We start from the raw sequence: 26,256 nt of genomic DNA, 5'->3' as shown, positions 1-26,256 counted from the left end.
GTTCCTATTTTGTAGAGTTGTAAGGAAAAAGGCAATCTGACCCTAGGGAAACGAGGCAGAATGACAGAACAACTCCTTCAACATCTCCTTCTTCTCCTCCTTCTCTCTCCCTTTTCTTTTTTTGATTTTTGGAGAGAAAACTCTCTTTAAAGCTCTCTCTGTTCTGATTTCTTTTAAAGTCAAGCACCAGCACTATGATTTGGGTTAGAAATCAAACAGGCAGCCACTGAAGTTATTTCAAAATGGAGGAAATGGACTGTGCAAGTCAAAATCTTGGCAGCTGCATTCTGGTCTTATTTAAGCACTGGGGATAGTGGTTCATCGACCTGAACTTAGCCACCCCCACCTTCTAACCAGCCTGGATGGTGGCTCTGGCTGTTACCTTGCTCATCCTTATGCTCTGTGTCACATTTATAGAACTCAGTGGAGAGAAGATTATGGGGATAAAACTAAGGTTAGATGGCACTGCATGAAATGGGTTCTTTCTGAGCTTATCGCTGGTTTCTCGCTCCTCCTACAATTGACCTCCCTGCCTTCTGCCAATGGACAGCAGCTACTACTGAATTTAAACTTCTGAAATAACCAGATTACTAGGCGGTATCTTTTTTTGTATGGGAGGGAACTTGAGAAATGTTAAATTATGGCCCCCCAAAAATTAGCTCCTCATGGCAGAGGAGTTGTTGTTGTTTTGAAAGCATTTGTGTGCAATTATTGTCAGTGTTTTCTACCTGAGCAGCAAAGCAGAAAATCCTGTCACTTGTTAATAAATGTGAATCATGATAGAGAGCCTTGGAACAAAAAGGTCAAAAGCCTACCCTTCATTTGTGATCCCATACTTTGGAATGTTTATTGCTCTTAAACTCAGACGGTGTGCAAGCGGAACTGCTCATTTGCAAAGGAAAATACGAAACCATACAATGCACCTGTGTGAATGGGTGAAGCTTCGTGAACCAGAACTGAAAGCAGGGTGAAAACAGAGCACTGTGGGTCTGGAGGCTTTGTGGTGATATTTTTAACATTGGAACAGATGACGTGCCCCATGTAAAAGAAGTGCAATGGGATGAAATAATCTGTAGGAGTTGAAAAGTTCAGGTGTTCAAGGGTTATAAGAAAATACATTTTCCCCATTCCCATATTGCTAATGTAGATGCTTCACCTTTCTCTCCATTTAGCGTACACAAATGTCCTCGGTTTGCGAACTTAATCTGTTCCAGTAGTCCTTTCTTAAACAGAAATCGTTCTTAAACCAAGGCGTGCTTTCCCTAAAGAGGCCTCCTGCTGCTGGTGCCCTTCCACCATTCGGATTCCATTCTTAGACCGAGAATGGATCGTTCATAAACAGGGCTGTTCTTAAACTGAGGTACCACTGTATACTGAAGGGCAGATATTCAATGGAAGACCGAAGGAACTTTGGAAAACTCAAGAAGTATCAAGAATATAAGCTGAAGTGAAACAAACTCTTGTTTAAAAGGTAAAGGGACCCCGACCATTAGGTCCAGTCGCAGACGACTCTGGGGTTGCGGCGCTCATCTCACTTTACTGAGGGAGCTGGTGCGCAGCTTCTGGGTCATATGGCCAGCATGACTAACCAGAGCAGTGCATGGAAACGCCATTTACCTTCCCGCTGGAGAAGTACCTATTTATCTACTTGCACTTTGTGCTTTCAAACTGCTAGGTTGGCAGGAGAAGGGACCGAGCAACGGGAGCTCACCCCATCGCGGGGATTCGAACCGCCGACCTTCTAATCGGCAAGTCCTAGGCTCTGTGGTTTAACCCACAGCACCACCTGCACAGCATGGCTATGAGGAGTGTCTGAAAGACATCAAATGTTAAGAAGACATAAATGGTCTTCACAGGTTTCGTTAATGCTTTGCCAATGATCCACTGTGAGTGTTTTCTCTTGGGATAATTTGCAACATGGGTTTGATCTATCAATCTCTCTTCATTGGGAATGGAAATGTAGAGACCTCTGGGGCCTTTTCTCAGTTCAGGAACTCCACAGCTAAGGAATAGGGAAGGAATCTAATTCATTTCACATTTAATAGCAAATCTATCAAATCTGCAGTTCCTGAAAGAATATGAGAATTAAAACACAGGCATCTTTGGAAATGTGCACTTATCTGAATTTTGTGATGCAGTTCTCCAGCCAAACTATCTATGTTGCAGGGAATTGTGCCTGAAAATAAGATATGGGTGAAAATAACATAGAAAAGGGCAGCATATCAGGGGAAATTGCTTGCAAAATGTGTACATTAGTCAGAACTACATTAAAAATGTGTTTATGGGGAGAAATCCACAGTAAAATGCTGATGAATTTCTTGAGCATTTTTTTTATAAAAAAAAATTAAAAATATGATGCAGAAATGCAGAGAACCAAATTTAAGAGTGGAAAAATGAGAAACGGAGAGAACCAAAATTGACAGATTTTCCCAGCTGTGTCCACACTCTCACCAGCTATGTCTCCTCCACCCACTGGTGGAGCAACGGGAGTGCGGAGGGAGCGGACTACCTCCAGCACCACTATTCTGGTAGGGTGCCATTGCGGCAGCCCCCCCAACATGCGCCATGCACCTCCCCCATGCTCTGGGCACCACGCCCCCACAGGTGGCACACCACACCCCCTAGAATGTGCACCATGCCCAGCAGGTGGCATACAATGCCCCTGCGGTGTGCACCACGCCCCTGGGGCATGCGCCACACCCCTGGGGGCGCCAGCCATGCCCCTGCCTGCTCTCTGCCTCTGGTAGCAGAGCATGCAGCTTCGCCACTGCCTCCACCACCAGTCCGCCCCTAGAACAGTTAGGGAGCCTTCCTAGTCTCACATGACCCCCCTCCAAGGTTTAATTAGACCTGGCTCTTACACACTTACATGCAAAAACATTTATAAGGTCGTTGGTTTCTTTTGCCTTGCTCAGATGCAAAGAAGGACAGGGTTCTTGCACCTTTCACAGTTCTGTTATTGCTGCAGAGAATATAATGGGACGAGGCTTTTCATGGGGTATACAGTAGCCCTATATCATATAGATGGGTTAATATGACGGGCTGATTCTAACAACATAATTTGATCAACTTTGTCACCCAACATTCCCATAAAATGAAGTTCCATGAATCTTGGGTGCCGAATCTTCAGCAAGCAGCCAGAACACATAAATATCTCCATGGTATGAATTCCATTGTTTTAAGACTCTGGTTCACCTTTCCACTCTGTCAATAAAACCCTGATTTGTTTAAAAGTTGTCAAAAGCATCTTAATTACTTGCTCATCCTTTTATCACTGTAAGACACTGAGAGCCAGCGCCGAGGGACTTCTGGTGGTTCCCTCATTGCGAAAAGTGAGGTTACAGGGAACCAGACAGAGGGCCTTCTCGGTAGTGGTGCCCACCCTATGGAACACTCTCCCTTCAGATGGGAAGGAAATAAGCAGCTATCCTATCTTTAAAAGACATCTGAAGGCAGCCCTTTTCAGGGAAGTTTTAAATATTTAATGCTGTACTGTTTTTAACATTTGATTGGGAGCCGCCCAGAGTGGCTGGGGAAACTCAGCCAGATGGGCGGGGTATAAATAATAAATTATTATTATTATTATTATTATTATTATTATTATTATTATTATTATTAAAGTCTGGGTCTATGAAGCTTACAGCTGAGGAGGAGGCTTGGATTGGTAGCCTTTAACCCTAAGCAAAGGAAATCTCACACTTCCCAAAAGCGGAAGGAGAAATGAAATGGACAAAGGGAATTCAGAGTGGGCGAAATGGTACCGAGAAAAGTGAATTATGTGAGAAGGCAAGATGCTTCTGGTATGTATATGCCGCCTAGTTTTGTTATGGAAATACAATGAAACATTGTGCATATTTATGGTAAATCAGTACTCGGAATGGATTCTAGTCCTGCTTAATGATAGTGAACACACAGTTGCATTCTAAATGTTCAAGGTAAAAAAGAAAGAAAGGAGATGTCATTTCAAGTGCCTATTTATTACACATTCATTGTTCGCAGTAAATAGCATCTGTGGTTATTATATCAATCTTATCATAAACGCCAGTAATTTGTAGGCAGGCAGAATAGCTCAAACTGTGTTTCGGCAGCTGTGGTGGTGAAGAAAGGGGACGAAACACCATCCCGGTGCATTAAAATTGCATCAAGCCTCTCTTCCATTCATGTTTTACACTTTCCCCCCCATTCATTTCTTCGTGGGTTTCTTGTTGTTTTTACTGCTGTTGTTCACACGGACGACGTGGAGAAATGATTCATTACATGAGAGAATGCGGCCATCTGTTTACTTGAAGCAGGAGCACAGTGCACAGGTTTTGGATAAGTTCCAGAACCGGACTCAACATAAAAAAGAACGAGATAGTCTCTTGGTGTAGGCAGTTGTTCGTTGTAAACATAGTTTTAAGTGTTCTAATTATTACTGTCAGTTAATCTTTTTTCCTGTCTATGGATTGTCTCGGGCACTGGCATCTAGGCTTTGCTGCATCCCACATGAAATCTGGACTTAGTCATGGCATATGTTAAGGGGCCTCTTCCTTCATGAAGCAGAAACTGAGGAGACGAGGGCTGGTCTAGCTAAGACTGTGTTAGCCCCTCGATTCCAAAATTGCTCCCTTCACTCCCTTGCCAACCCATATATTGTGGAGCTCTTATTTTCCCCTGCTTCAGAGTTTATTACTGGAAGGAGTATCTCTCCTGGTTTCAGAATGGTAAACGCTCAGAACTTTAGTCAGAAATGTCATACTGATTCATAATATAAACAGTGGTTTTCATTGCCGGGTAATAAATATGAGCTATAAAAACCTAAATGAGAGTAACAGCGCCATAAATTATCAGTATGTTATGTTATAAATGTGGAATAGTCTTTGAAGTGTTTTTTATTGCTGAGACATAGCGTATACACTAAAAAAAAAGGGCCTTTTGTTAACAGTACTATAAAATAGCAGCGGAAAGGAATGTAAGCCCAAAGAAAACTTTCTAGACAGAAATAAGCAAGGCCCCCTTTCTCACAGCCTTATTGTACTGTGCTTATGGGGTAGAGAGTGTGCTGAGGCAAATTTTTACGTTAAAAATTCTGAAAATGTTCTTTTGCAGGTGGGACTTTGAAAGAGGACAATTTTGCACACACACACACACAATTATCTGAATATTCTCCAACATCTGTGAGGTGGCTTCCATTTTTCCTCTACAGTTCCATGGGGAAAAGTTATGTTTGCTGTTGCTACTATTAGTTTGCAGAAAAACCACCCCCACTGAGGGAAAATTACTTAAAAGTATTGATATCACCACTGCTGATTATTATGAGCTCCTCACAACAAACTGTTGGAGAGTTTCACCTCCTTCCCTTGAAAAATATTTGAAAAAAATCCAAATTTCACTGCCTATGAATAGGATTGAAATTCTCATCCCTTTCATTCTCCCCCCCCCCCCAAAAAAAGAAGTACCCCCCCCCCCTTTGATAAAATAGGGACAGCTTTCTACTACTTTCTTAGAGTGGACAGAAATCTCTTTGAAATGCTCAGGGAAAGGGTTGATTATAAGTTTCCCAGATAATTAACATTCAAATAAAATATAAGGGGCTTTCCTCACTGAGAAAACTATTATAACTGGAAAGAACAGGTCTTGGGTTTATTCTGATGCTTATTGTGAGTCTGTCTAAGAAGGCAAATTCTATTCTTTCTCTTGTTATTGAAACTACCCATGTTATATTGCAATGTGCTTTTCATTTTTTTTTTTTAAAGCAATTTATTGGGTTTTACAATAAAAGTAAACATAATAAACAATATAACATTTGTCTTAACATAGTTTCACATTTTCTTTGGACTTCCTCACATCTCCCGCTCCCACTTTCATCGTTGTAACATTTTGTCAGCAATTTATCATCTTATTTAAATTCTTATATCCCTTCTATATTTCATAATCTTATAATTCTCGAAAGGAGTTAAATTTTCACAGTCTTGCTTATTTTCTTAAAAACTTCTAAATTTAGTGGTGCTCAGTTATTTTAGTCTAGCATCTTATTTAGCATTCACTCAAATTACAATGCTTTTGTAAATAATTCTTAAATTTCTTCCAATCCTCCTCAATCCTCTCTTCTCCCAGGTCACGAATTCTGCCGGTCATTTCAGCCAGTTCCATGTAGTCTATCAGTTGCATCTGCCATTCTTCCAGTGTGGGTAGATCTTGAGTTTTCCAGTGTTTTGCGAGAAGTATCCTTGCTGCTGTTGTTGCATACATAAAAAATGTCTGGTCCTTCCTTGCCACCCCTTGGCCGACAATACCCAAAAGGAAAGCCTCTGGTTTCTTAGTGAAGGTATATTTAAATACCTTTTTCAATTCATTATAAATCATTTCCCAGAACGCCTTCACTTTAGGGCAAGTCCACCAGAGGTGGAAGAACGTTCCCTCACACTCTTTACATTTCCAACACTTATTATCAGACAGGTGGTAAATTTTTGCAAGTTTGACTGGGGTCATATACCATCTATAAATCATTTTCATTACATTTTCTTTCAGAGCGTTACATGCAGTAAATTTCAATCCATTACTCCACAGCCTCTCCCAGTCCTCAAACATGATATTATACCCAATGTCCTGTGCCCACCTTATCATAGCCGATTTAACCGTTTCATCTTGTGTATTCCATTTCAACAGCAAGTTATACATCCTTGAAAGTACCTTAATCTTTGGTTCTAACAATTCTGTTTCTAGTTTCGATTTCTCCACCTGGAACCCTAGTTTCTTATCATTTTTAAAAACTTCTTTAATCTGAGCGTAATGTAACCAATCTCGCACTTTGTCTTTCATTTTCTCCAAACTCTGCAATTTCCAATTGTCTCCATCCTTTTCTAGTATTTCCCAATATTTTGGCCATTTAGCCTCCATATTGGGTCTTTTTCGGGCCTTAGCTTCCAGAGGTGAAAGCCACCTTGGTGTTTTATTTTCCAGCAAGTCTTTATATTTTGTCCAGACATTAAACAGTGATTTTCTGACAATATGGTTCTTAAAGGCCTTATTTGCTTTAACCTTGTCATACCATAAATATGCATGCCATCCAAAAGCATTGTTAAACCCTTCCAAATCTAACACATCAGTGTCTTCAAGAAGTAGCCAGTCTTTTAGCCAGCAGAACGCTGCGGCTTCATAATACAACTTTAAGTCTGGCAGGGCAAAGCCCCCTCTTTGTTTTGCATCGGTTAATATCTTAAACTTAATTCTGGGCTTTTTGCCCTGCCAGACAAACTTAGAAATGTCTCTCTGCCACTTCTGAAAGCACTCCGTTTTGTCCAAAACCTGAAGTGTTTGAAATAAAAACAACATCCTTGGCAATACATTCATCTTGATAGCAGCAATTCGGCCTAACAAAGAAAGTTTCAATTTTGACCAACTATCTAAGTCTCTCTTAATTTCCGTCCAGCATTTTTCATAATTGTCCTTAAATAGACTTAGATTTTTTGCTGTTATGTTTACCCCTAGGTATTTTACTTTTTTAACCACATTAAGTTCCGTCTCATTCTGAAACCGTTCTGACTCTGTATCAGTCAAATTTTTCCCCAAAACCTTAGTTTTCTGTTTATTTAGTTTAAATCCAGCCACCCGACCAAAGTCATTAATCAGTTGTAATACTCTTTTCGTACTGGGCTCTGGCTTCTGCAGGGTCAAAACCAGGTCATCTGCGAAAGCTTTTAATTTATATTGTTTCTGACCGACCTGAATTCCTTCCACCAACCGATCCCCTCTAATCATGTTCAATAGCACTTCCAGAACCGAGATGAATAGCAAAGGGGAAATAGGGCAACCTTGTCGTGTCCCTTTTTCAATTTTGAACTCTTCTGTAACCACATTATTAACTATCAATTTAGCTTTCTGTTCTGAATATATCGCCTCAATCCCATTCTCAAAACCCCGTCCCACTCCCATCTCTTTTAAATTTCCCATCATAAATTTCCAGGAGATATTGTCAAAGGCCTTCTCCGCGTCTATAAAAATTAAAACTGCTTTTGTATTTATATCTGTTTGCAAAAGTTCCAAAATGTCAATAATGTTCCTTGTATTAGCAAACAGATGTCTACCTGGGAGAAAGCCGGCCTGGTCCTTATGAATTACTTCATTTAAAACTTTTTTAAATCTATTTGCCAAAATGTCTGCAAATATTTTGTAATCCACATTTAAAAGAGAGATGGGACGGTAGTTCTTAAGTTGTGTCTTTTCAGCTTCCGACTTTGGTATTAATGTGATGAACGCTTCCTTCCACGACTCCGGTGCCCTCTTCCCCTCCATAATTTCATTGCTGACCTCCATCAAGGGTTGTATCAAATAATCTTTTAATGTCTTATAGTACTTGGAGGTCAGCCCATCTGGTCCTGGAGATTTGCCGAGTTGCATGTTCTGGATGGCTTGTTCAATCTCCTGTCGTGTTATTTTAGAATTCAGGATTGTCCTATTTTCTTGTGACAATTTAGATAGTCCATTTTTTGCCAAAAATTGTTTAATCTCAACATCGTCTTGCGGCCCTTGAGTGTATAATTTTTTGAAATATCTCTGGAAACACTTTCTAATGTCCACTGGATTATGAATGTTTTTTCCATCAGCCTCTAAGTTTGTAACAGTATTTAATCTTTGTCTTCTCTTCAACTGCCAAGCTAGCAGTTTTCCACATTTATTCGCCGACTCAAACGTTTTTTGTTTCATTAATTTAACCTTCCATTCAATTTCCTGATTTATCAATTTAGAATATTGTGTTTGATAAAGTTTAATTTCTCTCAGAGTTGGCTGTGACTTCGGATTCACTCTTAATTTCTTCTCTAATTCTTTTATTTTATCCAAGATCTTATCTTTTTTCTCATTTTGTGTTCTTTTCTTTACTGCATTCTGTTGTATCAAGAATCCCCTCATTACAGCTTTACTTGCGTCCCAGACTATTGTTTTTTCCACCATATTATTCATATTTATCTCAAAGTAATCCTTCAAAACTTTTTGGGCCTTCTTGGTAATTTCCTGATCTCTGAACAAATTGTCATTCATCTTCCATCTAAAGGATCCAGTTGGTAGTAGTGTCATATCCATCTTTACTGCATTATGGTCGGAACAGGTCTTTGGGCAGATTTCCACTTTTCTGACCTTAGGTGCCAGGCCTCTAGAGATCCATATTTGGTCGATTCTTGTCCAGGTCAGTTGGGCTTCAGAAAAGAATGTTCCCTCTCTTCCTAGTGGGTTCTTTGTCCTCCAAATGTCAATCAAATCCATATTGTCAGTCATTTCAAAAAAGGTTTTAGGTAGTCTGCCGTCTTTTGTAACATTTTGACTTTGTGACTTGTCCATGTTAGTTGATACGACCCCATTCATATCTCCCATCATTATGATGTTGTTGTAATCCAGATAGTCCAGCATTGTCTCCTGCAGCTTCTTGTAAAATTCCGATTTCCCTTCATTAGGTGCATAGATTCCTAATATCAACAGTTTCTCTCCTTGATATTGTATCTCAATAGCCAAAATTCTTCCATGTTCATCTTTAAATAAGAATTTAGGTGACAGGCTCTCTTTTGCATATATCACCACGCCTCTCTTCTTAACTTTGTCCGACGATACAAATTCCTGGCCCAATCTTTTATTTATTAACACTTTTCTGTGGAGCCTCGTCACATGTGTTTCTTGTAAACAGATAATGTCCAATTGTTCTTTTTTTAATATGTGAAATATTTTCTTCCTTTTTCCCGGAATGTTACAACCATTAATATTCCAACTCAGCAGTTGCAGAGACATCCTGGATCAATCTGGTTATTTCTCCAGGGGTGGTATCTTCTCTGAATCTTCAGGTTCCCCAGGTGCTGGTGTTGATGCTGGCGTTGCCCCAGGCCCAGAGGGTAGTTCAATTCCTTTTTGAAGATCCTCTCCGTATGTAGCCAAAAATTTGTCTCTCTCTTCCAATGTTCTAACTTTGACCTTTCTCCCTCTAAAGGTAAAAGATATTCCTTGGGGAAATTCCCACCTGAATGGAATTGCGTTGCTCCTTAGTAGTTTAGCAAGTTCAGAATAGGCGGCTCTAAGATCCAGCAGTTGTCTTGGGATATCTTTATAAATTTCAATTCTTCTATCCAAAACCTCCAGTGACTTTCCGTAATGTAGGCCCAAAATCTTATCCCTTTCCTCCTTTGATCTCAATGTTATCAAACAGTCTCTGGGCCTCTCCTTCTTTATGAATCTTCCAAGTCTGAAAGCTGACACAATTTTAAAGTCCTTTTCTTCCAAATTCCAGAACTTGGAGAATTCTTTGGTCAAAAACTCAGTTAGATTTCCTTCTTCTGCCTCTTGTAATGATCTAATCCTCAAATTATTCTCACGATTTCGCAGTTCTATCATAGAAAGATAAATCTGATGTTCCCCAACTTGTTTAGTGAGTGGTCTTACCTCTTGCTCTAAATTTTCCAATTTTTGTCTGGTGTCCTCAGCCAATTTCCGATTTTCTGCTGAGGCCTCCGTTAACTGTCCAATTGCTTGTGTATTCTGTACCACTTGTATGGTTAATTTATTTAGACATTCTGTATTTTTGTCAATCTTTGCTGATTGCACATCTACTTTCTTGTCCAAAGCTTCCAATTTTTCAAAGATTTTGTCTAGAACAGAAACAGATACTCCTGAGGCCATATCTTCCAATTGTAACTGCTCTGCTTCACCCTCTCCCTCTTTTGCCTGTGACAAGGCAACTTCTTCAACTTCTACTTCTGAGGGCAAAGTAGGTACAGATGATCTACGTGTCTGCGAGGCTGAGGTTAGAGTTGTTAAAGTTGTTTGTCTAACTCTCCCTCTTTTTCTTGTGCCACTCATTCCAACGTTATCTGTCAGTCAAGGTCACACTGAGTTATTCCCATGGGAATGGAAAGGCCCAGAGCAAGCAAACAACAAGGGAATCGAAAGTAAATGTACATGTAAAGTCACTGTTTTAATCCAGTCCTCTAGAGGGAGCTTAAAATGTCTTTCAGAGTCTAATTTAATGTCCAAGAACCTTCAGATACAAATGTTTAGCAGAGTTTATAAATGGTCACTTTGTTACAGACAGTGCTTATTTGTCTCCAAAAAGAATGTTTCAAATTTAAAAGGTCTCAATACCCTCAGATTGTTGCAAGTTCCAATATACAGTATCCAAATCTGCAGTACTGACAGCTCAATCTCTTAATGCTCAGGCAGCTCCTGACTCTGGGTTTCACCTTCTAATTTATAATCCAATAAAAGGAGGAAAGTCAAGTGCAAGTAATGATTCCAAATCTTTAGCTTAAAGTCTCTACTTTAAATTGCAAGTTCAGTAGATGCTTAGATCTGTAAAGTTTAGAATCTCTTTCTTTCAGCCTCCACTCCTCCAGCTGATTGCTTTTTTCAAGTTCAATGGCTGCGGAAGACGGACTTCCTGTTTCCACGTCTCTCCGCTTTCAGCCAAGTTCAAGCCAATTAAGATTTTTCCTTTAAAGTCTCTAATTTCAAGTGATTCAGTCTTTTACTCACGAATAAGTTGCTTTTCATCCGAATCCGTAATTTGACAGGAAAAGGGATCAGCGCTCACCGGCAGCAGCAGCGCGGCTTCGCTCCACAGACTGTGAAGCAGCTCTCAGCGCCGCAACCCCCCTCCACGCTCCGGAGCCCCTTACGGGGTTCCTTTCGTGCTTGGAGGGTCGCTCAAGGCGCCCACCGAGCCTCAAGACCCCAGGCTCTTGCTGCCTGGGGTTTTCCGAAGTGGGTCTCCGCTTCGCCGTAGCGGACGACCCGTTGTCTGCGGAGCCTCCTCTCCCGTTCAGAAGAGGACCGCCATTGCCGTTCGCGCCGCCCCCGGAAGTTGCAATGTGCTTTTCAAATTAGTTTGGTGCTGTTCGACTAGCTCAAGCAAAAGTTGGATGTATGGAATTAATTGCATGGATCTTTGGACTGAGGCATTAAAATAGCATTTGCTGCCATAAGCTTCACTGGCAGGAAAATACTACTGCTGCTGCTGCTGCTGCTGCTGTTGTTGTTGTTTTAAAAAGTATTAGCATTTTATTTGTCTTGCCATTTTATCACATTTTAAGTTCTTTTACAGGTTTAACAATAGAGAACTGTTAGTATACTTTCTAAAATATAGTTTTGATGATGTTTCAAACTTCTTGGACATAAATGAGGTTGGGTTAGAGTACGGCTTTGCCACCTTTCTTATGGGTTAATTATTTGGCATGGCATGCGCTTGTTCCTCGTTTCTTCCCCTCCCCCTATTTTGAATTAAATTTGCAATAGCTTTCTATTAATCCAAAATATACAAAGTCAGTTACAAATCATTTTGCTGCATGTAAGGAAAATAAAACAGAATATAAAAGTTGCAGATCTTGAGAGGATATGGTAATAATAACAAGTTTCACCAGTACAAGAAAGTAGGATAGTCAAGTTAAAGCAGGTAAGTAATTCTGATTGTCAATGCCCTCTTGATCTCTGTCCCTGTGATCTGGAAATGCATCAGTCCATGGCCCAAAATGACAGTGCAGTTTCTCTTCTCTGGGTCCAGGTGGCATCTGAGCCAAGGCTCCTAGAAAATATTGCTGTTGATGACCTGTTGAAAAGCTCTCTGTAGCTATGATTTTTATATATTTGGTGATGATGAATCAGAGGAATGTGGGAAGTTGCCTTATACTGAGACAACACATTGTCCCATTGTGTTCAGTGTCGTTCTGGAAGGTTTATCACCTGATCAGATTAGATCAAGAGACAAAGCTGTTGTGGGGTTGCCATGGCACATCCTGCAACTTGGCAACCAACCCATGGGTCACATTTTAACTTTGATCTACGCATTGACTCATAGCTTATAGACTAGGCACATGAGATGATCTTATAGCATCACAGAGTTGGAAGGGATTTTTTGGCACTTCCTGCAACTTGGCGGGCTGCATCGAACCCATGGATCATGGGTTAACCTTGGGCTACATACTGATTCATAGCTTGTAGACTAGGCATAGTGGATGATGATCTTATAGAATCATAGAGTTGGAAGGGATCCTGATGATCATCTAATCCAGGCATAGGCAAACTTGACCCTCCAGATGTTTTGGGATTACAACTCCCATCATCCCTAGCTAACAGGACCAGTGGTCATGGATGATGGGAGTTGTAGTCCCAAAACATCTGGAGGACCAAGTTTGGCTATGCCTGATCTAATCCAACCTCCTGCAATGCAGGAATATGCAGCTGTCCATAATAATAATAATAATAATAATAATAATAATAATAATAATACATTATTTATAACCTGTCCATCTGGCTGGGCTTCCTAGCCACTCTGGGCGGCTTCCAACAAAATATTAAAATGCAGTAATGCATCAAAGATTAAAAGATTCCATAACAGGGCTGCCTTTAGATGTCTTCTAAAAGGCTGGTAGTTGTTGTTCTCTTTGACATCTGGTGGGAGGGTGTTCCACAGGATGGGTGCCACTACCGAGAAGGCCCTCTGCCTGGTTCCCTGTAATGTGGCTTCTTGCAGTAAGGGAACCGCCAGCAGGCCCTCAGTGCTGGACCTCAGTGTCCGGGTAGAATGATGGGGGTGGAGATGCTCCTTCAGATATACTGGACCGAGGCCGTTTAGGGCTTTAAAGGTCAGAACCAACACTTTGAATTGTACTCAGAAATGTACTGGGAGCCAATGTAGGTATTTCAAGACACGTGTTATGTGGTCTCGGCGGCCGCTCCCAGTCACCAGTCTAGCTGCCGTATTCTGGATTAGTTGTAGTTTCCGGGTCACCTTCAAAGGTAGCCCCACAAAGAGCACATTGCAGTAGTCCAAGTGGGAGATAACCATAGCATGCACCACTCTGGCGAGACAGTCCACAGGCAGATAGAGTCTCAGCCTGTGTACCAGATGGAGCTGGTAGACAGCTGCCCTGGACACAGAATTGACCTGCGCCTCCATGGACAGCTGCGAGCCCAAAATGACTCCCAGGCTGCATACCTGGTCCTTCAGGGGCACAGTTACCCCATTCAGGACCAGGAGGGCCGCTTCCTGTCCCCCCAAAACAGTACTTCTGTCTTGTCCTTACGAGGATTGAACCTGAAACCTTGGTGTTATCTAACCAACTGAGCTCTTTTGTGCCAACTGCTGTTGAGGGTCTCCAGAAGAGGTCCCTGAGATGCAAAGGAATGCACCTGGAACTTTTGCACACAAAGAATGTGAGCCATATCACATTCTCCAAAGGGAAGCTGCTGTACCCATGACATCTCCCTGCAGGACATCTAGAAACCCAAGGCAGAATGTTGAGAAGTTACCTGAGCGTGAATGATAACTAATTTGTGGCTGAGGGGGGAAAGAACCTTGGCTAACATTTACAAGGCAGCTGCCTGGCACTTCTGGAATATCTCTCAAGCCGTTTAAAGGTACGATAAGGCAGCCTTAGCCAATGCTGTGCTTGGCAGGGCAGTACTGGAAGCAATTTGTATTACTCCTCTCCTTTTCTCTCTTTGGCACAGTTTTGATTTTATATGCATTTTTTCCCCCATTTCCACACTTTGTTAAACAAAGTCATACTTGGATGGGCATTTTGGTTTTGATTTACATGTCAAATGCTGCTCATTCTGAGAGCCAGCAATTATAATTTAAACACAGGCAAACAATAACACACGTCTAAATGTGTCACCTTTGAATGGCTTCTGAAAGATGCTTAGCACCCATTCAAACTCTCAGAAACTAGCAAAAGCCCCCTAGAGTCACTTTAATAATTTCAGAAGGTAAGAAGAGGGTCAAATATGATGTCTGCTCTCTCAAATGGAAAGTTATCACATCAACAGAGTGTTTGGGGTCAGTGAGTATTGAAACCTGCAGTTTCAAGTGGAACAGACCTAGGAAGACTGTAATGTGTGTGAATGAATCCAAGGTTCTTCTGAGAAGAAGAAAAAGAGTTTGGATTTGATATCCTGCTTTATCACTACCCTAAGGAGTCTCGAAGCAGCTAACATTCTCCTTTCCCTTCCTCCCCCGCAACAAACACTCTGTGAGGTGAGCGAGGCTGAGAGACTTCAGAGAAGTGTGACTAGCCCAAGGTCACCCAGCAGCTGCATGTGGAGGAGCGGGGAAGTGAACCCGGTTCACCAGATTATGAGTCCACCGCTCTTAACCACTACACCACACTGGCTCTCTGGAAGAGTCTTGTGGATGGCTGGGACAACCATGAATGTAGACATCCGTGACACCCCTTAAGGCCACCAAACGCTGCCCCAAAACTAATTAATGAGCTGCCATCACTTGATGTTGCTGATTGTGGTTCGGTATCCTCTATCAAAACAAAAACAAACTGTGGACCCCAAGATGTGTGGTCAAAGCCATCCACTTGAATTTAATAAAGAACTCTGCAGTTATTTGGTTATAAACTATGCAGAAAAAAGTCTTTAAAAGTGAATTCCACTAAGGAAATCAGAAACTTATAGAATTTGAAATATGAAGAAAGGACAAAATAATCCTAAGGCATTGCTAAGGTTGGTTTTGGTTTTTTGGTTTTGGCCTGGCTTCTTGATTTGAGACAGGACACACCTATTTTGTTGAGTTCCAGAGAAAACAAAATTTAAATTCCTAAGCGATCTTTTAAAAAGTCCTAATGGCTCTGAACAGTGGCATAGCATAGGTTGCCAGTGCCTGGGGTGGGGGCTCATGTGTGCCAGGTGAGGGGGGGCTGCTAGCTCAGCTCTCACCGCCAACAGCGCTGGAGAGAGCTTATCCCCACTGGAGAAAATCAGGACTGTGCTAAGCCTCCTAGTTTACGACACCCCCCCCCCAATTGTGCTCCCAGGGCAATAGCCCCCTGGCACCCACAATGCTATGCTCCTGGCTCCGAGCTCTCTCAGGAAGTAGTACGATATAATTTCCTTTTCAAAGATAGGAAACTAAGCCAACAAAACTTACTCTTTCACTCACTCAGACCTTACTATCCAATCAAATGCAAATAATGTGTTACCCAATCCATTTGAGCACTGGAAAGCAGGGTCAATGGGAATAGGAGATTGCCCTCCAATCTGTGAACAGGCAAATTGATGTCACCACTTTCTTTGTTACTACCCCTCGTATATAGGTATATATACCTAAACCACATATACAAGCTGGCCCAAGAGAAAGCTTCTGGTCACAAGGAGAGAAATGTGAGTTTTTTGTGACCTTTCGAGAAATGGGGGATTTTCACAGATGGTTCCAAACCTAGTACAGTGGTACCTCGGGTTACGAACTTAATTTGTTCTGAAGGTCCGTTCTTAACCCAAAACCGTTCTTAACCTGAGGTGTGCTTTTGTTAATGGGGCCTCCCACTTCTGCTGCGCCGCCAGTGCACGATTTCCCTTCTCATCTTGGGGCAAAGTTCTCAACCCAAGGTACTACTTCCGGGATAGTGGAGTTTGTAACCCGAAGTGTTTGTAACCTGAAGCGTTTGTAACTAGAGGTACCACTATAATTAGCTATGGTGAATTCTCATCTGCAGACCCCCTACCCTTCAGGAAATTAGGCAAAGAACACAACCCCAAAGACAACTCTATCTACTGCACCTTGTAATGTGGACTTGAAACACTGCGAAGAAGTTTGTTTCAATTCCCCAGCTCTTTTAAAACTATATTCTTGAATCAGTAAATTATGAAAAGCCCGGTGTTGCATCACTTTGAAGAACTTTCATAATGAACTGCTGAGTTGCATATGATGGGAGGCCGATAGCTGCTTTCTGAACCTGCTGAAGAGTTCAAATATAGTCTAGGGTAGGCTGGCAAAGGCATGGATGATAACTGCAAGACCTGAAGCTGTGCAAAACTGCTGCCCCGTTCTCGCAAGAAAGGGATGATGAACTGTGTTTGCATGTCTGGAGGCTTTCAAAACTGCTGCTGCTTCCGCCTTTTCCTGAGATCCATGACAGGATATTATCTGCATCCTTCACTGTGTGTAGGTAGTCAGAAAGCAGAAATTTATGAGGGGAATGCTTCATTCTGGAGACATCTCTGTTTTTTTCCTGAGGACATTTGGGTCATTATTAATAAAGATCTATTAGACACATTGATTGCCACTGTCTGCTTTTGGCAGCTAGTTAGATGATCCTCCTTTCCCTCATAAATAGTGTTGCTTCGGGCCTCTGGTATAAATAAGCAACGGGCACATTATTTAGGAGTTGGCTTTGTTAAGCTGTGTCATATCTTATTAAAAGCAAATCCCAACAAATGAATGCTGAAGCCTCGGCACTGCCAATGACTCAATGGCTAGTGCCAATCACCGTCAAAGCAACCTATGGGTCCTCAGCACATCTTTCCTCATCAGAGAACAGCTTGATTGCTATTCTTATGAGAGCCACTTACTTCCCCTCCCCATTTCCACTCCAGCTACAATACGAAACCCCATAGGTATCTGCTACACCACAAATGAATGATGGATTAATTCCCCTGCAGTAGAAATATCTTACAAAAAACGGGTTCCCCAGGCTTATATTGAACTTTCAGGCTACCAGTCTTGCTTTGTAGGGATTCGCTGGAAAGACTTCACCATGGCATGATAAGGTACGGTGTGCTGAGGGAAAGCCTAATTAGATTTGACATTTTAATTGGAGAATGATAAATGTCCTTCACCAAACTTTCTTGAAACTGTTCACAGGTGACTGATTATGGAGTAGCATTAATCCACTGTAGCCTCTAGGTATCCTGTGGAAATCTTCTTAGCTACAAGTTAGAGAACATAAAACTTTTTTCATCTACTTTTTGCATCAGCATGGAAGGCACAATTTTGTCCGCACTATCGTTGCTACTTAACATGATGATTAAAGTAGATTTGTTCTCCACCATACAAGGTCTTGTTATATCTTCCTTATCTTATAAGACCTACAGAGAATCCTGTGCACAGGGTGTAGCAATTTGTTCTCCCAGCCACCTAATGCATTGCCAAGCGCAAAGGAGATTTGAACTATGATTCTCACATCAAAAGCAAACCCTTTGCTTATCCTAATGCATTACACTGATGTCTGTACCACAGGGTGATTTTTCATACTTCATCAGACTTGGAACTGAAAGGAACACATAGTGGCTAAAGGTCTATGGGGCACAGGGAGCTTGTACAGTGGTACTTTGGTTCTCAAACTTAATCTGTTCCGGAAGTCCATTCCAAAACCAAAGCGTTCCAAAAGCAAGGCACTCTTTCCCATAGAAAGTAATGCAAAACGGATTAATGTTGCTTTGGGCTTTGGAAAAATCAACCCCTAAAACAGCTATTTAACATGAATTTTACTCTCTAACGAGACCATTGATCCATAAATGAAAGCAATAATCAATGAACTGTACTATAAAATAGAGAAGACAGTATTGTAGATGATAAAATTTGAAATTAATTGATAGTCATTGTTTGGATGGGGTTTTTATCCATTTCCACAGTCACACAATCAATCAATAGCTGAACTGGGTTCCATAGTGTCACATTTCGGAAGTCAACCAGATAAAGTTTGGTGCTCTTTTTTTTTTGCTATTTATTTTGGGTTTTTGTTTTTGAGGCTTTTTCGGTTAATTTGTTTTGTTTTGTCTTGAGCAGACAAGACCATTGTGGGGTCCAACAGTCAAGAAGGTGGTTTCTACACGAGCTGTAAAGGAATGTGAGAGATTTGGTCAAATCCAGCACATTGGCCTGTTGTTGTCGTTTAGTCGTTTAGTTGTGTCCAACTCTTCGTGACCCCATGGACCAGAGCACGCCAGGCACTCCTGTCTTCCACTGCCTCCCACAGTTTGGTCAAACTCATGCTGGTAGCTTCGAGAACAGTGTCCAACCATCTCATCCTCTGTCGTCCCCTTCTCCTTGTGCCCTCCATCTTTCCCAACATCAGGGTCTTTTCCAGGGAGTCTTCTCTTCTCATGAGGTGCCTCAGCTTCAGGATCTGCCCTTCCAGTGAGCACTTAGGGTTGATTTCCTTAAGAATGGATAGGTTTGATCTTCTTGCAGTCCATGGGACTCTCAAGAGTCTCCTCCAGCACCATAATTCAAAAGCATCAATTCTTCGGCGATCAGCCTTCTTTATGGTCCAGCTTTCACTTCCATACATCACTACTGGGAAAGCCATAGCTTTAACTATACGGACCTTTGTTGGCAAGGTGATGTCTCTGCTTTTTAAGATGCTGTCTAGGTTTGTCATTGCTTTCCCCCCAAGAAGCAGGCATCTCATATCAGGAGGGTGCTGTCATGGCTCCAACCCACCACACCTGGAATAACATCCTAGCAAGGGGGAGGCCTTGCCCCATCCATTAGCCAGAAAAGCAGTAGCCGCAGGGAGTTTGCATTACTCCTCCCTGCCAGAAAGTACCTGTATTGGAACATATTCTGGAAGATCTTTGTATTTTGAGGTTAGGAATGATGCAGAGCAATTTCCCTTTTAATGCCCAAGCACAGTTATAGTACTGTAGGCTTGTAGACTGAAAAACTAGTAGCATTGTCAGAAAATCTGCTGGCTATGGGGGCAACCCTCTCCAATTCTGTTAAAGAATTTAACTGAGCGAAAGAAAAAAAGAATCCAATTGAGGCTGACAATAGCAATTATCCTGTTTATCAGTGAAGTGTGAAACATGCCCATATTCAGAGGCCTTTGGTGTGAACTACAGTATACATACCAATGCTTTAGATATTCAGAAACATCACCAGTTGTTAGCCAGCTAAACTGCTTGATGTAAATTTTCAACAGATAACACCCACTTCAGTTTTTATATAAATTATGATACTCACAAAACCCGCTGACATAGCCAAACACACACATTTATTTATTTTAAAGCATCTTTCAAGTGAAATCATGTTCTCCTCCAGAAACAAAATTGTAAAATATGCGAATGCTATGTTTTATTCATTACTTTCTCGTAATCCCCTTATCAACAGCCTAAAATAATGAGAAAGCAGATCTATGAAATACAATAGACCAGTCTTAACCGAAGTAAAGATATTATGTCGCCATTGCTAAACATTGCTAAAATGACAAATCATCTGCTATCTCCGGGATGGATTGCCGCTTTTTCTACAGGGTGTATTGTACCGAAATGCCCCTTAGTCATTTGCTATTTTTATCTTCTGTTCTCCACTCAGTGTTTTCTAAAGAAAACAAAACAGGCTTAACCTTCATAATCTAACATTCTAACAGGAAAAAAAGAGAAAACTGTTAACACATACTACCTTTTCTAGCAGCACAGAAGGAATGGGGAGAACACCTTTCTAGTTTTTGGTTAATTGGCTTCTTCTTCAGGTTGGCAATTGATCAACACTGCATACTCTTCATCATGTTTACTCAGAAGTAAGTCCCACTGAGTTCACTAAAGTTTACACCCAGGCAAGCAATGCAGCCTGAATCTCCAGAAGGAAGCTGTCTCTTCAGAGAGGTCCTAGCAATAAATTATTATTAACTATAAATTATTATCATCATCACCACCATCACCATCATCTAATTATACACACACACACACACACACACACACACCACTCATCTGGCTGGGTTTCCCCAGCCACTCTGGGCAGATGGAGTCCAGTTTCATTACACCCTGAAAGGGTCTTGAGATGACTGATCACCAGTTAGGAACTGCACAATATATGTGTACAATTATATTGCAATTTATTTATTCATTGTCAACTGAAAAGGAAGCTCACTTTGTCTTCTTATGGTATTTTTAAAGACATGATTTTATTTTTTTCTACAGCAGAAAAAGAGAAACATGGCTTCTCAAGCTGGACCCTTTTTGGAAGAGAGGTTGCCTCTATCAAGCCACATGGTAAGAGTTACAGCCTCCCCCCCCCACACACTTTTGCAACACCCACCCATCACCGGATGTAGCCCCTGAAATGTTCCCCACTGAAGAACTTGATCTTCAGACTGAAAATGGGTCCCCAGTCTTGAATCTCTAATCCCATGCAGGTAATCAAGAAACATCAGTTTAGCAAAAGACCAATTAAGATGGCACCCATGCTATTGTACATAATCGGGATTACCGTCTGGTTAGGATCCCATTTTGGTTGAGCTAACTGGTGTTTCCATGTGAGGGCATACAACCACTTTCATTTGTGCAACCCTGAAAGCTTCAAATAGGGCTGCCAATGACACCAGCATATGTCTCTCCACCTCACAGCAGCAATGGTTCATACTGCCAATGCTGGAACAAGGTCTCAGCTAGGAAAGCATTGTGCCAGTACCCCATGGAACTCAACAAGTGTTGGTCCTGACCTTTAAAGCCTTTAAAGCCCTAAATGGCATCTCCACCCCTATTGTTCAGCCCAGACACTGAAGTCCACTTGCAAGTTTCTCACTGCAAGAAGTGAAGTTGCAGGGAACCAGGCAGAGAGCCTTCTTGGTAGTGGCACCCACCCTGTGGAACACCCTCCCATCATATATCAAGGAGATAAAGAACTACACAACTTTTAGAAGACATCTGAAGCCAGCCCTGTATCAGGAAGCTTTTAATATTTGATGTTTTATTATGTTTTAATATGCTGGAAGTCACCCAGAGTGGCTGGGGAAAACCAGCAAGATGGGTGGAGTATTATTATTATTATTATTATTATTAAGCAACCACACTGGGCCAAAGGGGATGTGTGTGGAATCAGTTTTACAAAGAGAAATCTGCAGCCTGCTGCAATCTACTTCTTCTGCTTGTGTTCATTCCCGTAATCTTAAAAAACACACAACACACCACATCTTCCCAAATTTCAGTTTCATTGCATTATTTATGGTAGAATAATGAATGCAATGCAGTTAAACTCCTACCTACGGGAGGTTTGTTTTTTGTTTTTAATACACAAACACTTTATCTTTGTGTTTTTCAAAAAACCATCTGGTTAAGGGTGTGTAAGTGAACATAAAAATTGTTTGTCAGCATTCAGCGAATGCTATGATATTAATCTCACTTTAATGTGGTAGTGTAAATCGACCCTAACAAGCTGATCCAGCTGTTAAATACAAATTGGCATATAAATGCTTACTCAGAAACTATAAGACTTTTTATTATTTTGACTAATGACTACTAATTTGGGGTACTTGTCCTCTTGACCTTCATGTTATATATCAACATGCCAGTCCTGGTCCAATGTTTTTTTCAATATTCATACCAGTGACTCTGGTGTATATTAAGCTTATAAAGATCACCAGTCTCACACGGTGTTCTTGTTCCATGCATGGAAGGGCCACTGTGTGCTTGAAACAACTCTTAGTACATTCACAATACCCTGTGGAGTTCTGGGTATGGTGCCAATCTAACCATCAGTGTCTCACCTTGGCTGGGGGAGCATGGCCTGGTGATAGGGTGAATGGAGAAAGTTTCAAGGGACAAACAGAAACTCTTGGGGCACATATTTGACCCTAGGCCTGAGATTCTTCACCCTGAGCCACCCTGAGCCAAGACCTTTGGAATTGTGTCCAGGAATGATTCGAAGGTGGATTCAGATGAGACAATGTGATGCATTCACTATAAACCCAGACACAAGCTTTGAGCACCTGGTAAATTTCCAAATGTTTTTCAAAGTTAAGGCTTGGCCAAATTGCCCACCTCATTTCCCCCAAAGTATTATCCTCCTGGAAAAACAGGAGCTAACCCCCCTCCCGCTAGTTTCTTGAAGGATGGGGAAAATAACTCAGGAACGTTCTGTTAAGTTGTGGGTGAACATATCAGACGACACAGCGATTCTTCCAAAGCAGCTCTTTATTTGTAAGCTGGAACAGAACTGAACTGAGGAGCTCAGTCAGCTTGCTTATATAGAGCTCCACTAGAATGCAACAGTAACCATTTTCTGTAACTAGCCAATCACTGAACGTCACTTTCGATCCTTCATTTGCATACAAACTATCCAATCACTGAACGTCACTTTCAATCCTTCATTTGCATAACTATCTACACTATCCCCCTGCTGGCCCAGGGTGAGAACTTCAGTACATAACACGTTCAGGAGCTTAGGCTGCCATTTACCATCCTGAATGTGACTAGGAAGTGTGGCTGCAGGAAGCAGTGGCGAGAACCGCATTCCATTTCCCAAAATGCCTTGGGGTTGGTTTCATGTGAGGTGAGGTGGTGTGGTGTCATGCCCTGGCCTTCCATGAAGCTGTGGAGAGAGTCTTGTATCACTGTAAGTAGTGTGGGGCTGCTCCTCCTTTTTAAGACAAGGGTTGGAGAATGGAAAGCCCTAGGCCACCTCATAAGGCTAAGTAAAGCAAGGAGCAACATCTTCCAGGAAATGTTCAGATAATTTCTTCCCAACTGCCCTCCGTTCTTTTTTTCAGGAGGGTTTCATTTTGCCCCTAGTAGCTCAACAAATGGATAAAAGGTCCCCTCTCAAAATGATCAGCAGATGCCTCCAGTACTCTAACCATTTGATCATGACAATCATGAACTAGGGAAGATCTGCCTTTTCCCGGAAGAGTAGTAGCAGGAGCAGGTCTGCAGCAGTTGCAAAAGCAACATGTTTGCTAAGTAGCCAAGTCTCCGCTGAAAAATATATAATGGACAGTGAGAATTGGGTCCATACATAGGAAAGAAATACAGATAGGTACATTGACCCTGAATCTGTTCTGTGCACAAGAGAGGTGTGATGCATGCAGTAACCAAAGAGGAGGAGGAGGAGGAGGAGAGGAAGAAGAAGAAGAAGAAGAAGAAGAAGAAGAAGAAGAAGAAGAAGAAGAAGAAGGTGATAAAGGACCCCTGGACAGTTAAGTCCAGTTGAATTCAACTATGGGGTGAAGCGCTCATCTCGCTTTCAGGCCAAGGGAGCCAGCGTTTGTCAGCAGACAGCTTTCCGGGTCAAATGGCCAGCATGCTTAAACCACTTCTGGCTCAATGGGACACCGTGACGGAAGCCAGAGCGCACAGAAACGTACAAATAATAATATTTATACCGTGCCCATCTGACTGGGTTGCCCCGGCCCCTCTGGGCAGCTTCCAACACATATAAAAATATAATAAAATATTACACATTACAAAGTTTCCCTATAAAGGGCTGCCTTCAGATGTCCTCTAAATCTCAGAAGGCTTATAGGAACTTGCCACAGGTGGAATGCAGTATGAATCCTGAGGATCGTGGTGAACACTTTTAGTTAGGTGACCTATACATTTATAAGCAAGGATATATTTACTGTTATTAGTAGTGTGCGAAGCAATCTGGAAAATGATGTTCCAGAAAGTCTTGATTGGGCTAAAACGGTGGCTTCTGGGGCAAGTGACTATATAAACTATTTAGCTTTGGGGAAGGGAACTACAAACTACTGACCACTTGTTAAGCGGATATATTTACCAGCAAGTGGATATGTGAGTTCTTGTCAGGGTGATTCTTAACCTTGCAGTGGTGCAATTTAGCAAGATAACATGCAAAGAGTAGTAATTAGAGCTTCTACCTGGAAATATCCTTCCCTGCTACCGAATGAAAATTGAAATTTCTGTCCAGAGCCATCATTACATCCTTGTTGTGGTAAATCCAAGGCTTTGAATCCATTAACCTTTCATTGTATGGCGCTACCATCCAGTGCTAAAGATTAGCTACTGACACATTTATCAAAGGATGATAAATGAGCTGTCCTTTTAGATGTCTGATTATTTGACCTTTATTCAGTTAAAAGCAAAAGGAGCTGACGATGTTAAGTGGCTGCCAGTTTAGAATGAAATTGAAACCTAGGAAATGAATGCTTGGAATTGTCTTCAGTGGTGTGAAGTTAGGCCATCAATTTAAGTTTAAATTAAACAAAACAAAATCAGATGTAAACCGTTATTTCATTAATGCGGTTGTTATGGAGAAAAACAGAAGTGCCATGTTATTTTAGACGGCCTTTCTCTTTCGCAGAGAACCAAATCCATTAATGTTCCTGACTATCACTTGGCAAGTCCTGAGTTCTAAAAACAACCTTAGGAAGAAAGTAATTCCCCTCCCTGCCATTATGCACTTAATAAGAGCCGTCTGACGAGAGAAGCACATGAAACCACAACATAATAGTTTGTAGTTTTTAAGCAGAATGGAAAATGCTAGCTGGCTCCATGCTTGATGCAGTTAAACATCTCGAACCATATTATCCATCTTGCTTTAAGACTTGATCGCATTTCTATTGACTGAATCAATTTCATACACTTTCATGGCAATGGCCAAGGTTAATCCGATTAATAAATAAGAATAACACTTTAATTCTGTTTATAGAGATGAAAACATGTTGAATAAATAGTCAATAATTATGAAAAGCCTGTAGGACCTTTATTATTAGCTAGAGATAATAACACAAAACACAGACCTCCCCCCCAAAAAAAAATCTATGTAGCTTTTTTATGTTAAAATAATTATCTATGTTCTCACCGTTCCAGAAGCATGCTGTAATATGCCCAGAGGAAGGAAGGCATGGCACTGAACTGAGATCCATGGAAATTTGCATAGCCAATGCAAATGTGCAGGTTTTCATTAAGATACATCTATTCCCTGCCTAGATGAGTATTTTATCTAAATGAACTACAGTGCATACAGAAATTCTATCAAGTTTAATTTAAAATGCTATTATGAAACTGATATGCAGCATTGTTGCTAACCCAGGTGGTTAGTTAAAGCAGAGTATCTCTGCATTAAGATACCGGCTTTATTCAGAAGGAAAGAAAAAAATAAATCAAAACCAGGAAAGATAACAAGGCCCAATTTCACTCTTCATGAGACCCTTGGATGCAACATAGCTCATGGAATTGTTGACCACTACTCATGGTTTGTTGGACGTAATTAATGTTGATCTGTTTAGCTTGCTTCTGTTCTGGAAAGAAGGCACACCTAGTAGTGATGGTGGTGGTGGTGAATAACTTTATTTTAGAGATTTATAACCAGTCTTTCAATAAGGACTACTGGACCAAGTTGAAGATCCTTGTATTAATGTACAAAGCCTTGAGCAACTTAGGTCCATAATACCTCAAAGGTAAAGGGACCCCTGACTGTTAAGTCCAGTCGAGGACGACTCTGGGGTTGCGGAGCTCAACTTGCTTTACTGGCCGAGGGAGCCGGTGTTTGTCCACAGATAAATAGGTACCGCTCCGCCAGGAAGGTAAACGGTGTTTCCGTGAGCTGCTCTGGTTTGCCAGAAGTGGCTTAGTCATGCTGGCCACCACTGGCGGAGGAAGAGGATTGTGGGGGGCGCAACCCGCACCCGGCAGTGTGATCCCGGTAGGGTGCCATCGTGGCTGCCCCCCCACCAGCGAAGGACACCATGCCCCTGCAGGGGGCGTGCCCCACCCCAGGACGCACACCCCACCCCACCCCCACCTGCTCTCCACCCCCCAGTGCCAGATCATGAAGCT

The 26,256-nt window shown here is 41.6% G+C and overlaps 1 long non-coding RNA gene across 1 annotated transcript in view; it reads left to right on the top strand.

Moving 5' to 3' along the window:
• The window catches only part of LOC308486789, a 57,219-nt gene extending 31,561 nt beyond the window's left edge, over positions 1 to 25,658 (top strand). The window contains exons 2-3 of the long non-coding RNA XR_013991311.1: positions 20,662 to 20,733; positions 25,288 to 25,658. This is a non-coding gene — a long non-coding RNA (uncharacterized lncRNA). The remainder of the gene's footprint in view (positions 1 to 20,661; positions 20,734 to 25,287) is intronic.
• Positions 25,659 to 26,256: the final 598 nt, after the last annotated feature.

The sequence above is a fragment of the Podarcis pityusensis genome (assembly GCF_964106645.2).
Source record: "Podarcis pityusensis genome assembly, chromosome: 10".
Classification (NCBI taxonomy): Eukaryota; Metazoa; Chordata; class Lepidosauria; order Squamata; family Lacertidae; genus Podarcis; species Podarcis pityusensis.
Note: the sequence above shows the minus strand (reverse complement) of the source record. Positions and strands in the feature narration are given on the sequence as shown.